The following is a 15358-nucleotide window of genomic DNA, read 5'->3' as shown; positions in this document are numbered from 1 at the left end:
CACACACACACACACACACACACACACGCACCTCTACCTCTACACACACACAAAACCAACAACTTCCTACCTCACAACCAAAACCAAAAACCACAGCATCACCTCATCTCACTCTCATCTCAACAGTTCAAATCACAGAGATAGCAGATATAACAGGATAACAAGATAAAGAGAGATAAACAGATAAACAGGAAACAGGATAAAGATAAAGAATGATAATAATAAAGATAAAAAACAGGAGAAACAGATACAGATAAAACAGGATAAACTGATGAACAGGAGAAACAGATACAGGAAAAACAGATAAACAGGAGAAAAATATACAGATAAAACAGGAAAAACAGATAAACAAGAGAAACAGATATACATAAACGGGATAAACTGATGAACAGGAGAAACAGATACAGATAAATGATAAAAAGATAAACAGTTAAACAGATAAACAGGAGAAACAGATACAGATAAAACAGGAAAAACAAATACACAGGAGAAACACACAGATAAAACAGAAAAACAGATAAACAGGAGAAACAGATACCGATAAACGTGATAAACAGATAAACAGAATACACAGATGAAAGGGAAATAAAAAAAACACGGCCCCGGTAATGAAAAGATGACTCCCCGGGCCCTCGCTGCCGTCCCTTCCTCCCTTCACTCAGCTTCTTTACCCAACACACAGACGAAGGAAAGGAGAGGGACGGACACACTCACTCCGATTAGACGTGGGCGCGGCAAAGCTCTTCGGACCCTTTACCTCTCGTGCTCCTGTTTGCTCTCTCCGTCCTGGCTTCTGGCTCCTCAGTGAACAACAAACATGCTCATTAACCACCACCCTCACTCACTCACGCTCTTGTAGGCGGACCGTAATAGGGGCTCTCTCGCTCTCTTTCTCTCTCTCCCTTTCCCCTTCCCTCTCCCTCTCTACTTCTCTCTAATCTATAACACGTTTAACACGAGTATAGTTCACGTTCTTTTTTCTATCGGTATTTGGAAGCCACAGATATAGGATCAACCATAATTATCATCATTATCATCCTACTACCTCCTACCTATACCAAGATACACACTACTACCAGCACCCCCACCACTACCACTACTACTATTACTACTACTACTACTACTACTCTCTCTCTCCTCTTCTTTAAAAATCTGTATCACGACTAACAAGATTATAACCCACGTTCTTTTCAGTCGATATTTAGGCGTCACAAAATAACGACCAGCTCAAATTATCATCATTAGAAACGTGTTACCGCAAAAGATCACGACGTTTCATTATGTTTAATCCTCAGTAAAGTCTCTAGAGGAATCCAAGAATCCAATAACCATGGCACGCCTTGCTCCTCGGAATCCCCTCACGTTGATTAAACTCGAAATGTGATGAGCCGGCCTCTTGGTTTATCAAATTCCACGCTTTGATTAAACGGACCGTGAGTCGCGCGCCACCGGAAGCCTCTCGAGCCAGTCACTTAAACGCAATTTCACGCCCAATTCAAGCCGCCAATCGACATAAAGAGGAAGGTGACTAAGATACCTCGGGAAATGAATTTAATCCCCTTCCTCTAACTCCCTCTCCGTCATTATAGGATCAGCGCCTTGTGGGATTTATTTAATGCATTTGTATATACTTTTTTTCTACTCCTGGCTTGTCCCCGTTAACGTAAAAATTATACACCGTGTTTGTCTAGCTGATCAGTCTACTCCATACTTCCCATATTAATATCAACTCTTACTCCTCCTCCTGCATGCCTTTCAGTATTTTAATTACTCCTCTTTCTTCTCCATCTCCTCCTCTTTCTCCTCTTTTTCTTCCTTTTCCTCATCTTTCTCTTCCTCCTCCTCCATCCCTTCTTCCTCTTTCTCCTTTTCCTGTATGCCTTTCAGTATTGTCTTAAAACTTCATCAGTCGTAACCTGCCACCACACCAATCTTTTCTAGCTAGTTATTAACCTCATTTCCTTGTTTTTCACTCTTCAGGATGCACACGAGCGTTCGAAATACCCCATGCACACCATTACAAAGTGTATACCAGTCAGTGTAAGAGGCCTCCTTGATGTAGCGAACGCCTAAAAGAAAGTCTATTGAAATTCTGATCAACTTCATATTCCGTCACACAGCATGCCCAGCCGTGCCAAACAAAACCCGATAACAGATTTCTTGTAGATTCATTTTGGTGGTTCGTTGTATATTTGCGCGTCTGCACAGTGGAACGGGTCTATTAATATTTGGATTGATTTTGTCTTCCGCCACACAACGCATCTTACAGCACCAAAACCCGATAACCGACCTCTTGTTGACTCATTCTGTGGGGTCGGTGGTGTGTAATGGACGGGTCTGTTTAGCAGGTGTGTCGCGAAACGAGTCTTTTACTTTATATTTTGACTTTCCATTTCGTCAGACAACACATCTAGTAACCGACTTCTCGTTGACTCATTCTGCGGGGTCGGTGGTGGAATATTGACGCGTATTTATATTTTGACTTTCCATTTCGTCAGACAACACATCTAGTAGCGCCAAAACCCGATAACCGACTTCTCGTTGACTCATTCTGCGGGGTCGGTGGTGGAATATTGACGCGTCTATTTAGCAGGTGCGTCGCGAAACGAGTCTTGCACTTTATATTTTGACTTTCTATTTCGTCAGACAACACATCCAGTAGCGCCAAAACCCGATAACCGACCTCTCGTTGACTCATTCTGTGGGGTCGGTGGTATACTGAAGCACCTATACAGCAGGAGGAGAGTCGGCGGAACGAGTCTGATTGGAACCGCCGTGTCTGCTGAGGGCGCACTTCCTCCTAACCCTATTTTCGTGGATCTCGATCGACGCCAGCAATTTCGCTCTTATTGCGTCCTCGTGAGCTCGAGAATCCAGCCGAGCGCAAATTAATGGACTGGCTGGAAGGGTAAGACAAAATTCCTCGCGTGTTTGCGTTAATTTACGTCGTCCCGAGTTTCGCTTTTCTTTCTTCCCCGCCGGAAAGATGCGCCGCCTCGCCCCGCTGACTCGGCACTCACTCGGCGGGCGGCACTTCAAAGCTATTTTTACGAGCGGAAAAAGACTTTCGTTAAACTCAGACTGACGTGAATGGGCTGACACACGCACACGCACACACACACACACACACACACACACACACACACACACCAACTTTATCTTTTTAACGAACGAGGTATAAAGCTTTTGGTTACTCGGTCTTGTGCCAAAACATTTACTTAACTTTGACATGTATATATTTTTCTCTCTTCCGGGGTTAAGTTTTCAGGAGCTCCGTCAACATATCTGTTTTAACGCACCGCCACCCAGGTAACTACGGTCTTCCAATGTCAATCAAATTTCCTACCGTCGATTCCTGCCATTGAGAGGAAAATTTATAGTCTTCAGGCAGTTTTTTTTATTCACGCAGGCAACTCCAATGACGTGTGTGTGTGTGTGTGTGTGTGTGTGTGTGTGTGTGTGTATGTGTATGATCATTATGGAGCTTCTCGTCCTATTCCAATTACGAGGCCGTCTCTGCTTGTGAAGTTATGGAACGGATTAGCCCTAAGCCGGGTAAAGGGAGGACATGCCGTATTTTGTGTAAGGGGGCTCATACACGGTCCGATGAAGATGAAGACGAAGAAGACGAAAACGGAAACGAAAACGAAGACGAAAAAGAAGAAAATCAAAAAGTAGAACGAGAAGAAAAAGAACAAGAACAGGAACGAGAACAACAACAAGACAAGAACAAGAAGACGAAGAAGAAGAAAAAAAAGAAAAAAGAATAAGACGAACACGAAACGAAGACGAAAAAACAATTAATTTCCTCCACTAAAAGTTGTAACCACTTTCTGAAAACAAGTTAAATGAAGAAGTGGAACAGCGAAGGGTGAAATCGAATAATGTAATGAGTTTTCTAGTCCATTCTCTATTCGGTCTTTTATTTATATTTTTACTGTGTATTAATTTATTTATTGTACTTATTCGTTTGTTTATTTATTCTTTAACCGGCTGAAATTAACTCTTGTAAATTTTAGGTTCGGTAACGCCAAGGTCCAGTGAATTCATCAATACGATTCCCGTGTATAGAATTTCGCAAAAGTGTGTTTACGTCATGTTATCCGTCATTCCGCCCACGCCAGTACAACGCATTCCAATAAAAACAAATATTTGAAATGAGTTATGCAAAGTTCCGTGTGTCCAGAATTAATAAAACTCGGCGAGGCTGGATTCATTATTTTCATATTAATTGCAAATTTCGTGTGTGGCTCCCTCCTGCACCCCCCCCCCCTACCACCCGGCCTGGCTTCCAATAAAATGTCCCCCAAACCAAACATATTTTTCTTTCTCCTTACTACTACTCGTCGCCCTCACAAGCCACGTTTCCAAACAAGCAAAAGACTTACAAACAAAACCCATTTAAATAATGAAATACTGACAAAGACACCTAAATGTAAAGATATAGTCCACATAACACTTAATTACTTCAGATTTTCATTTTGTCATATGGTAGAGGGACAAGAACACAAACAAGACTAAGTGGATCATGTAAGTATGTATAGGACATTGAAGAACTAAGTTGGTACGATTATAAGGCATTGAAACACTTAGTTGATATGACTGTAGAACTTCAAAGAGACAAGTTACAATAAGAGAACAACACGGTATCAATTAACTGAATGGTGAAGTGTATTAAGAACCAAAGATCAACGTTACATCAATAGGAAAAGACATTAACTAATTGGATAAGGATTAATCAAGGAACAGTTTCATTAAGAGAACAAACAACACGGCATCAATTAATTAAATGAAGTATTATATCAAACACCACAGAGCTACGTTACATCAACAGAAAAACGGAGAACACATTAACTAATTGGATAATATGTAAGGGTCATTAAAGGGTCAAGAGAGAGAAAAAAAAAAAAAACGACGGAAGGCATTAGCTGATTGGACGCTGGTGTGTTGACAAAAGTGCCGAATCACATCGTGGTTTCCCATTCTCAGACGCTTTCCGAAGGCCACAAAGGAGATTAGTCGGGTTCTCATGAGTGGTTTTTCCTTTCATGTTGCAGAAGCCTTTGTCAAACTATCACTAGGCTCATAAAACTACCCATGGAATTACACACAAGAACCTCTACGTAAGCCTTATCAAAATTGAGTGTGTAAACCCTAAAATGAAGTAGCATCTTTGGCTCGTATTCACTGAAGCTTTTCCTGTTCATGGTGCAGAAGCCTTTGTCAAACTAGCACTAAACTCCTCAAACTACTACTCATGGAAATACTAACACAACAACCTCTACGAAAGCCTAAACAAAAGTGTGTGTGTGTGTGTGTTAGTAAGCCCCCTGACGATACGAGAATATGGCACTTCGGTCTAAGTGGGGCCATCGATCAGGCTGAAAGGTCTCGTCTCCCAGCCAATCTCAAGCCACGTTAACCACAGAAGACCTGCCGATGATGGTCCAGCTGGGAGAAAATTGGATGGCTGTCTACTGGCTGTCGTCGTGATTTGGTGCAGCATCCCTCATGTCCGATCACTATCATCTTATCACCACCTTCACCTTCACCTTCACCGCAGTATCACTCATGTCCCATAACCATCATCTTCACCGCGGCATCTTTCATCTCCCATCACCAAGTCACTGCCATCTTCACTGCAGCATCTTGCATCACCCATCACCACCAAATCACTGCCATCTTCACCGCGGCATCTTTCATCTCCCATCACCACCAAGTCACTGCCATCTTCACTGCAGCATCTCTTATCTCCTATCATCACCCTATCAAGTCAACACAATCTTCACTGCAGCATTTTTACCTCCCAACACCACCCTATTGCTGCCACCTCAACCATTAGCATCTTTCATCTTCCATCACCATCATCTTCACTACACCATCACTTCTCTTCTATCATCCTCACATCACCGTCCCATCATCGTATCACTGTCATCTTCCTTTCATTTCCCATATAGTATCCCTCTCCTTTTCCTCTCCTCGCCACAGCTTCCTAACTCACTCACTCACTCCTCCTATTTGTTCCTATTTTTTTATTTCATCCGCTCTTTCCTCTCACCAGCCATCTCTCTGTCTCTCTCTCTATCTCCCTCAGCATTGTCTTCATCCCCTCCGTCACCACCACCACCGCCGCCATCCCCAGTGACGCAGCAGAGGCACCACCGCCCCGCCCTCTCTCGGCAGACAAGGAAACTTTTGCCCGAAACCCATTATATCCACATTACAACTTCCAGAAACGGAGACAAAACACACACACACACACACACACACACACACACACACACACACACACACACACTCACACGAACGCACGCACACACAATTTGGGTGCCCCAGATTCCGCACTATTTCAAATATATATATGCAAGACAAGGATGGAGTGAAGGAAGACAGAGGAGGAGGAAGAGGAGGAGGAGGAGGAGGAGTTTTGAAGGAAAAATGTTGAGATGATGATGTTGAAGGCGCATAAGAGGAAGAGGATGGCGAGGAGGAGAAAGAGGAGCAGGAGGAGGCGGAGGAAAAGGAGGAGGAGGAGGAGGAGGAAAATTACGAAAAGGAAAGAAAATAGAAATGAACAGAGAAGATTGGAAGCGCAAAGAAAGAATGAGGATGAAGAGGAGAATGAGGAGGAAGAAGAGAGAGAGGGGACCAGAACTTTGTGATATATGTCTCCAGTGTCCAGTATAAGAGAGGAAGGAGATGGAAGAATAGGAGAAAGAAGAATAGAAGGAGGAGGAGGAGGAGGAGGAGGAGGAGGAGGAGGAGGAGAAGGAAGCGGAGAAACAGGAAGAGAAGGAAGAGAAATAAAAAAAAGGAAAAGATTGAGGAGAAGGAGAAGAAGAGAATATTGGAGGCACTTGGGAGGATTAGAAGGTGGATGAAGAAAAGGAGGAAGAGTAGTAAGAAGAGGAAGAGGAGGAAGAGGAAGAGAAACAGGGGAACTAGAACTTTGTGATATAAACGTCTCCAGTGTCCAGTATCAGAGAGAGGAAGGAAAGAAAAAAAGTGGAGAAAAGGGAATAGAAAGAGAAGGAGAAGGAGGAGAGGGAGGAAGAAGGGGAGGAAGAGGAGAAACGGGGAGGGAAGGAAGAAAATCAGAAAAAGGAAAAGATTGAGAAAGAGGAGAAGAAGAGAATATTGGAGGCACATGGGAGGATTAGACTGAGGATGAAGAAGAGGAAGAAGATGAGGAAGAGGAGGAGGAAGCGGAGAAATAGTACGAGGAAGAAGAAAAGCAGAAAAATGAAAAGATTAAGGAGGAGGAGAAGAGAAGATTGAAAGCACATAGGAGGATTAGAATGAGGATGAAGAAAAGGAAGAAGATGAGGAAGAGAAGGAGGAGGAGCAAGAGAGGGGACTAGAATGAGGGTGAAGAAGAGGAGGAAGAAGAGTAGGAAGAAGAGGAGGAGGAAGAGGAAGAAGTAAGGGGACCAAAACTTTGTTATGTAAAAGCCTCCAGTGTCCTTGATTAACCCTCCTCGGCTCGACTCTCAAAATAGCATCCGACCGTTATTAGCATCGACGCTAATCCTCCATTGTTACAAGTCCCCACGTCTCATCAGCAGGATCCTCTTTCACTGTACTCCCGCCTTTCGTGCCGCGACAGCAACCTGAATATAATGAGACAGGCTTGGCAGATCATCCTTACGCGAAACTCTTAATGACACCACGATAGGAATGACAAAGGTTTACAACAGGGCCAAAGGACGACGCATGACTTGACCCTGTACTCCTTTGGCCCTGGTTTCAAACTCTCTTCTCTCTCGTCCTTAAGATAGAGATGTGAGAGAAAAAGAGAGCTGATTTATAAGGAAAACCAACATCCATATTCAAAACCCTTCAAAACACTACGATGTGAATAATAAAGGCTTAAATCTATGTTCCCTTTTCCTCTGAAGATAAAAGATGAGGGATGAAAAAGCTTGAATTATTAGGAAAACCAAGAAAAGTGTCATTACATCTTCATACACAAAACACAAGACACCACGATAAGACAAATGGTAAACGATAAAGGCTTAAATCTCTCTTCCCTCTCTTCCTTAAAGAAAAAAATATGCAAGGGATGAAAGAAAACTAACTTATGTGGAAAACCAAGGAAAGTCTCATAATTACATCTCAATACAAACCTCTTTATGACACAATAGTAAGCATGATGAAGTTTTGAATCTCTGTTCCCTCTTGTCCCCTAAGATAAAGATGCAAGGGATGAAAGAGAACTGACTTATGTGGAAAACCAAGGAAAGTCTCATAATTACATCTCAATACAAACCTCTTTATGACACAATAGTAAGCATGATGAAGTTTTGAATCTCTGTTCCCTCTTGTCCCCTAAGATAAAGATGCAAGGGATGAAAGAGAACTGATTTATGTGGTAAACCGAGGCTAGGATCATAATTACATTTCAATACAAACCTCCCTAAGATAAAGATGCAAGGGATGAAAGAGAACTGATTTTTGTGGTAGAGAGAGAGAGAGAGAGAGAGAGAGAGAGAGAGAGAGAGAGAGAGAGAGAGAGAGAGAGAGAGAGAGAGAGAGAGAGAGAGAGAGAGAGAGAGAGAGAGAGAGAGAGAGAGAGAGAGAGAGAGAGAGAGAGAGAGAGAGAGAGAGAGAGAGAGAGAGAGAGAGAGAGAGAGAGAGAGAGAGAGAGAGAGAGAGAGAGAGAGAGAGAGAGAGTGACCTGGGAAAACAAAGGACAGACGACGTAGAGTAGGGAAAAGAAGAGAGGAGGGAGGAGGAAGAGGAAGAGGAGGATATAGAGGAGGAGGAGAGGGAGGAGGAGGAGGAGGAGGAGGAGAAGGAGGAGGAGGAGGAGGAGGTGATGAGTCTGGAAAATAGGACAAGACAAAAGAAAACCCAACTTATTTTTTCACACGCCAGGATTGCTCATTATAATTTTGTGAGAGAGAGAGAGAGAGAGAGAGAGAGAGAGAGAGAGAGAGAGAGAGAGAGAGAGAGAGAGAGAGAGAGAGAGAGAGAGAGAGAGAGAGAGAGAGAGAGAGAGAGAGAGAGAGAGAGAGAGAGAGAGAGAGAGAGAGAGAGAGAGAGAGAGAGAGAATAACAACTTTCCAACATAACTTTTTCACTGATAACGAAAATCTATACATATGAAACAAACTTTTAATATATAGAAAGCCAATACATTAAAGGAACAGAAACGACACATAGACGATTGTCTCATTCCTAACCATGGCGGTGGCTGAGTAGTCGCCGTGTTGGCGTGGTGAGCCCGGGGACTTGGGTTCGAGTCCCGCCGATGCACGCTGACAATTTTCAATCATCGCCCAGATCTTCAATCAACCCTAACTTCAATAGCTTCGGTCAAGAGGAGCACCTGGGGGTAGCATGGGCGAAGCAGGAGTCATACATCACGGCAGCCACTATAAATAGAATTCGCCTGCACCACTAACGGGCTGGGGCCGCCCAAGAGACCCCTCAAGTAAGCAACCCTACCGGCGCTATAGACAGCATCTAAAAAAAAAAAAAAAACGGCAATCAGTAAACGGAGAGTAATAGGGCAGTATTTTAAAACACATCGCCACCTGTACCGTGAACCTAAAAAATCACAAAGGACGCTAAACCAAACACGTCAGAACAGTGTAACGCAATAACTACGACACAGTGGCAACCGAGAAACCAGAAACAAGCAGTATTACCAAACACCACGACACACTACACATTACCTAGTCCAGCCACTCCCTCTCTCTCTCGCACTCCCTCCCTTCCTCCCTCGCGCTACATACGACACCTCACTCCCACCTCTCTAGCCCCTCTCTCTCCCTTCCTCCCGCCCTCACTCCCTCCCTTCCTCCCTCGCGCTACATACGAAACCTCACTCCCACCTCTCTAGCCCCTCTCTCTCCCTTCCTCCCGCCCTCACTCACTCCCTTTCCTCTAAAAACTCCTAATTAATCGGGACATGTTTGCCGCACAGTATTTTTCAGGGTTTCTGCCTTACACACACGAATGCAATGTTACCGATTTAATTTCCGCTGGGGGTCAGTTTCTCTTTTTCCATTATTCTTTTATCATGAGCTACAGAGTGATTGCCCGGGATGGAATGGTAAAAAAAAAAAAAAACAGGTAGAAAAATCCCTCTCGTTAATTCCAGGTTCATTCCAATCTTTCGAAACGGACTTTATTTTTTTTTTTTTTACAGCTAGGGAGACAGCACAAGGGCACACAAAAAAAGGAAACCAATAAAAAAAAGCCCGCTACTCGCTGCTCCTGTAAAAAATCCGAAGAGGTGGCCGAAAGAGCAGTCAATTACGTGAGAAGAGGTGTCCTGATACCTTCCTCTTGAATGAGAAATATTTGGAAAAGTCTGAACACGACTCGACACCTTTATAAACTGAGTAGAATTCCTGATTGATTAAAACCTCTCTCTCGAACTGAATCCCCTCTAATCCTTCCTTCAGTGCTATTCAATCCCTTACATACCTTTTCCTCCTCATATAGTTTCATGCCACCTTTCTATTGTCTCTTTCGTTTTAATCCTTTGTCCTCTTTATTTTGCTTCCTCTTACTCTGTTTTTTTTTCCTTCCCAGTTTTCTTCCTCACTGATCAATCTCTTCACCTTTTCTTCACATTTGTCTATTGCGTTCTTCATGTTAATCCCTTGTACTTTTTTTTTTCCGTCTTTTACTTTCATGTCATCCTTTAGTTGCGCATTACGTCTTTCTTCTTTCTTCTCCAGTTTCTTTCATCTCTTATTAACTCTTTCTCCTCCTTTTGCTTTCATCTTTCTATTGCGTTCTCCGTATTAATCTCTTATATTTTTTTTTCCTCCCTTTACTCATCCGCTGCGCAATACACGTTTCTTTTTTTTCTCTCCATGTTCATTCATCTTTTATCCTCCTTTTGCTCACATATTTCTCTTGGGTCCTCTTTATTAATTCCTCATCTTTCTTTCTCTTCTTTTTACTCTTCAGGCGCGCATTACACGTTTCTTCTTTTCTCCCCCAATTTCCTTCATCCCTTATTAAACTTTTATCCTTTTCTTGCTCTCATCTTTCTATTGTTTCCTCCGTATCAATCCGTCATCATTCTTTTTCCTCCTTTTACCCTTCACGTGCACATTACGTGTTTCTTCTTTCCTCTCCAGTTCTCCCTAACGACTTTCCTTCCCGCCAGCCACCCACCGACGGGCTGTCCTTTCTGTCTCGCTCTGGTCGGAGAAAAACGATGACATAAATCAAGCTTCCTCTCCCTCTCCCAGCGCTCCCAGTCCAGGCGGCAGCGGCGGCGGGGTGGGCGGCAGGCAGAGAGGCGAGAGACACTTTCTGGGAATCAAGGAAATTTCAACTCAAAACCCGGAATGCTTTACGACGCGGAACACCTCCTCCCTGAATACAATTTTTAGATCGGTTATTTCATCCCTCGCCTCCGCTCATATATCATCGCTTATCCGAAAGTTAATCTTATTCGCGTAGATATGAATGAAAAAAAATCGATGGGAACAGGTTTCGTCATAAAAAGCACCAAATTTTCCATGTTTCTTCATCTCTTCTCTCTTTTTCTTCTTTTCTTATCTTTTGACTTCTTTTCTCTCTTCTCTTCTCTTCCCTTCCCTTCCCTTCATTTACCTTCCCTTTCCTTTCCTTTATTTTCCTTTCCTTTCCTTACCTTTCCTTTTCTCATCTTTTCTTCCCTTGTATTCTCTCGCCTTTTCAGCCAAATATTCAGAGCAAGAATCAGGGCGTGAGGAAAACAAAAAGACGGACGCGAAACTCGGTCACTCCGGAAGCCGCTTATCTTAACTCCGTTCCTGTCTGAGCCTCAGCCGCCCGAGTCGTCCCTGTTAGCGAGGTGGCGTGCTGTTGGCTGCCTGGTGCCTCGACTTCCGCCACCCGATAAAGCTGCCGGGACTGAGAGCAATGCCACCCGACACCCAAGCGGAGTGAGAGTGGGACGCCGTCGCCTCACTGCACGGAGGGAAGGGAGCGTTGCGTTGGGAGAGGAATGGGAACAGTGAAATAGCATGAGAGAAGAGGAGGAGAGTGGGTAGAAAATGAAAAGTGACGCGTGGGCAAGAGGACGTAAAGCAGAAAAGGGGGAAGTAAAGGAAATGAGTCCAGCGATGAATGCGTGTGATGCGAAAATGTTACAATGCAAATGAGAGAGAGAGAGAGAGAGAGAGAGAGAGAGAGAGAGAGAGAGAGAGAGAGAGAGAGAGAGAGAGAGAGAAATCCCTGTCTCTCGCCTCCTCTTCACGGCTTTGCTCTCCTGCTCTCCAATACCAAATTTCCTCAGTTCTCGAGCCCTGGCCGTCCACCTGAATCCTCACGTCCACCTGACCACTCCCGTCCCTCCCCTCCTATCCCTCCCGTCCTTTCCTGTTGGTGGATGTTAAAATGTTTTACAAATATAAACAAATAGACTTCTTCAGGTTCCTCAAACAAAAAAAAAAAAAAAACCGTGACGGATTTTTTTTTTTCTCGTGTAAAATATAAAAGACATTTTGTAGCGTGAAAATATGAACCTTACAAAATCCAGCAACCCCGGACTTTCCCCTTAACATCTCATAATACGTTTTCGTTATAAGGAGGGCAACAACAACAACAACAACAACAACAACAACAACAACAACAACAACAACAACAACAACAACAACAACAACAACAACAACAACAACAACAATAACAACAACAACAACAACGACAAACACAAAAATACCTCTGTTCTTGACGCGGCTTCTGAACGACCAGCTTGCCGAGTCACCGATCACGCCGCGTCAGTAGGAAGCCGCCTCGCCTCGCCTCGCCCCGGCAGCCCCACTCGAGTTGGACCGACGTGTGAAAAATGGCGTTGGCGGGACTTGGAATTGGATCTTCCGGGTCAGCGCGTCAGCCCCTGAACTGATGGGCCAGCCCTCGCCTGCCTCGCCGCCTGCCTTGCCGTCGCTGCTCAACTTGCTCCACTTCACTCCACTCCTGCCTGTCTCATCTTTACTCCACTTCACCACAACCGCCTGTTTCTGCTTGCTCATTGCCGCTCTACTTTTCCTGCTTGCTTCCTGCCTACTCCATCCCACTCCATTCCTCCCGTTTCCTTTTTGCTGCACTTCACTCCTGCAAGACTCCTGTTAACCCCATTCTACTCCTTAATTCTTCACGATCCCACTACTCCTGCCTGTCTCCTCTTTACTCCGTTTCACTCTATTATTGCTCCATTTACTCCTTTTCCTTCCACTCCTTTCTCCTGTTTACTCCAATTCCGTGGTGTCATTACTCCATTTACTCCATATCCTTCCACTTTTCTTTCCTATTTACTCCATTCTACTCCACCGTTCCTGCCTGATTCCTGTCTATTGCAACCCACTCCTCCTGTGTTCTATTTACTCAGTTCCACTCCAACACTCCACTCTTTTTCCCTTTAACTCCTTTCCACTCCACCATTCCTGTTCGTCTCTTTTTTTTTATTGCACTTCACTCCTCCATTACACATGCCTGTTTCCTTTTTCGCAGCTTTGACATCAGTCTTTCGCTCCTTCCTCCTCCCCTCCCCTCCTGCCCACGAGTTGCCTCTGACAGGTCAACATTTTCCGCAAGCCAGGGAGCAGGAGGAGGAGGAGCAGGAGGAGGAGGAGGAGGAGGAACAGAAATGGTAGTAGTAGTAGTAGTAGTAGTAGTAGTAGTAGTAGTGACAACAGGAAGTACTAACCGAGAGAGAGAGAGAGAGAGAGAGAGAGAGAGAGAGAGAGAGAGAGAGAGAGAGAGAGAGAGAGAGAGAGAGAGAGAGAGAGGCGGTGGGTCAGTGAGTGGTTAGCGTGCCGGCGCAGCGTTCAGGAGCAGGTGAGTTCTCGTCCCGTCCGCCGCCACAAACTGGGATTTTTCAGTCACCGCCGAGTGGCCTAAGACTACCCGCATGCTGTCGTGAAGACTACCTATCAACCCGGACTCTAGATTCTCTCTCTAAAGAGAGGATCGCAGATGACTTCCGGGGTGCAGCATGAGCCAAGCAAGATGGCGCCACTATAAATACTTGCCTGCGCCATAATGGGCTTGGTCCGAGCATCAGGCCTCACCAAGATTGCCTACTGGCACCATAGGCGGAAACGTAAGAAAAAAAGAAAAAATCGATGATAAGAGGAATGTTTAAAGAAAAATATTACGGTAAGTTATGTACGTGTCTTAATTCCTATCTCCAGAGTCTACGTGCTTAGAAAATTACTACTACTGCATATTTTACTACTGTTTTACTACTTTACCATTTTACTACTTTACTGCATACTTTCCTACTCACTATAAATTATTCCACCACCACCAGCAGTTCTAATTTCTGTCCAACATCATGAAGATTTTAAACCACTCCGGTAACCCAACACACGGACCGAGGCCTTCCAGTGCCGGCCGAAGTGGGCGTCACGCTGAGCCGAGAGCCGGGACGTGCAGGGATTGTAACAAGTTTTAATGAGAGCCCTAATCTTATTATAATGGCATTGATTCTCTCTCTCTCTCTCTCTCTCTCTCTCTCTCTCTCTCTCTCTCTCTACGTAATCTTTTTATATTACATTTTAAGGAAAAAGAAAACCACGTTATACTTTATATTTCCAGAACTAGGCGCAGAGAGTAAAAAACGCTCATGTACTACCACCAATCACATCTAGTCGAGAGGCGAAACAACAACTTATTAATACTAGTGCCACGCAATACTATTTTTCCTTTTAACTCTTACAAATGTTTTCACTTTTAGACTTCCCCCCCCTCAAAAAAAAAAGACACAGGGAAGAAAACGGAAAAGAAAACGGAAAAGGAGGAGCGACCGGCCGGCGTCCAGGGTTGCCATTTTCATTACCAGATTGTCATAAATCTGGTAATGAAAAATATGTTTAGTAATGAGTATGTCATTTGGCATTCTGGTGATGAACAAGTCTAAATCTGGTAATAAGAAGGCACAGTAGTTTGACAATAAAAGCCTGTTTGATAGTTTGTGCAAGCAGTCTCCAACAAAATGAATATCCTAATGCACATTAACAGGCCAGCCTCTACTGGCCTACCATTTTCTTGTTTAATGGAAGGCTCCTTAGAAGCATGCGAAGAGCAATATCGTCGAATTTTGTACCATCCATGGAATAATGAGGAAATATTTGCGAGTGGGATACCTGATGACCCAGTCCAGTGTTGATCTGCAGTAAAAAATATAAGGAAGGAGACAGAAAACCTTATCAGGAGCTTGCTGGCTACGCTTCGGCATGACTGACAACTCCAGCCAGTAATGCAGACGTGAGAGGATTTTATTCCCACGTAAATGCCGTCAAGACAAAGGTACGCAACATGATGAAACTGAAAATGCTTGAAGCAAATTTGCGAATACGTACCACTCTCACCATGCTAGGGATATGCTGCAAGGACTTGAAAA

The 15358-nt window shown here is 44.0% G+C and overlaps 1 long non-coding RNA gene across 1 annotated transcript; it reads left to right on the top strand.

Moving 5' to 3' along the window:
* The first annotated feature begins 238 nt into the window (after positions 1-238).
* On the top strand, positions 239-3782 carry LOC126998552 (uncharacterized). Its single transcript, XR_007752919.1, has 2 exons — positions 239-2348; positions 2594-3782. It is a non-coding gene; the product is annotated as an uncharacterized LOC126998552 (long non-coding RNA).
* The last annotated feature ends 11576 nt before the right edge of the window (positions 3783-15358 follow it).

The sequence above is a fragment of the Eriocheir sinensis genome, chromosome 14 (genome assembly GCF_024679095.1).
Source record: "Eriocheir sinensis breed Jianghai 21 chromosome 14, ASM2467909v1, whole genome shotgun sequence".
Classification (NCBI taxonomy): Eukaryota; Metazoa; Arthropoda; class Malacostraca; order Decapoda; family Varunidae; genus Eriocheir; species Eriocheir sinensis.
Note: the sequence above shows the minus strand (reverse complement) of the source record. Positions and strands in the feature narration are given on the sequence as shown.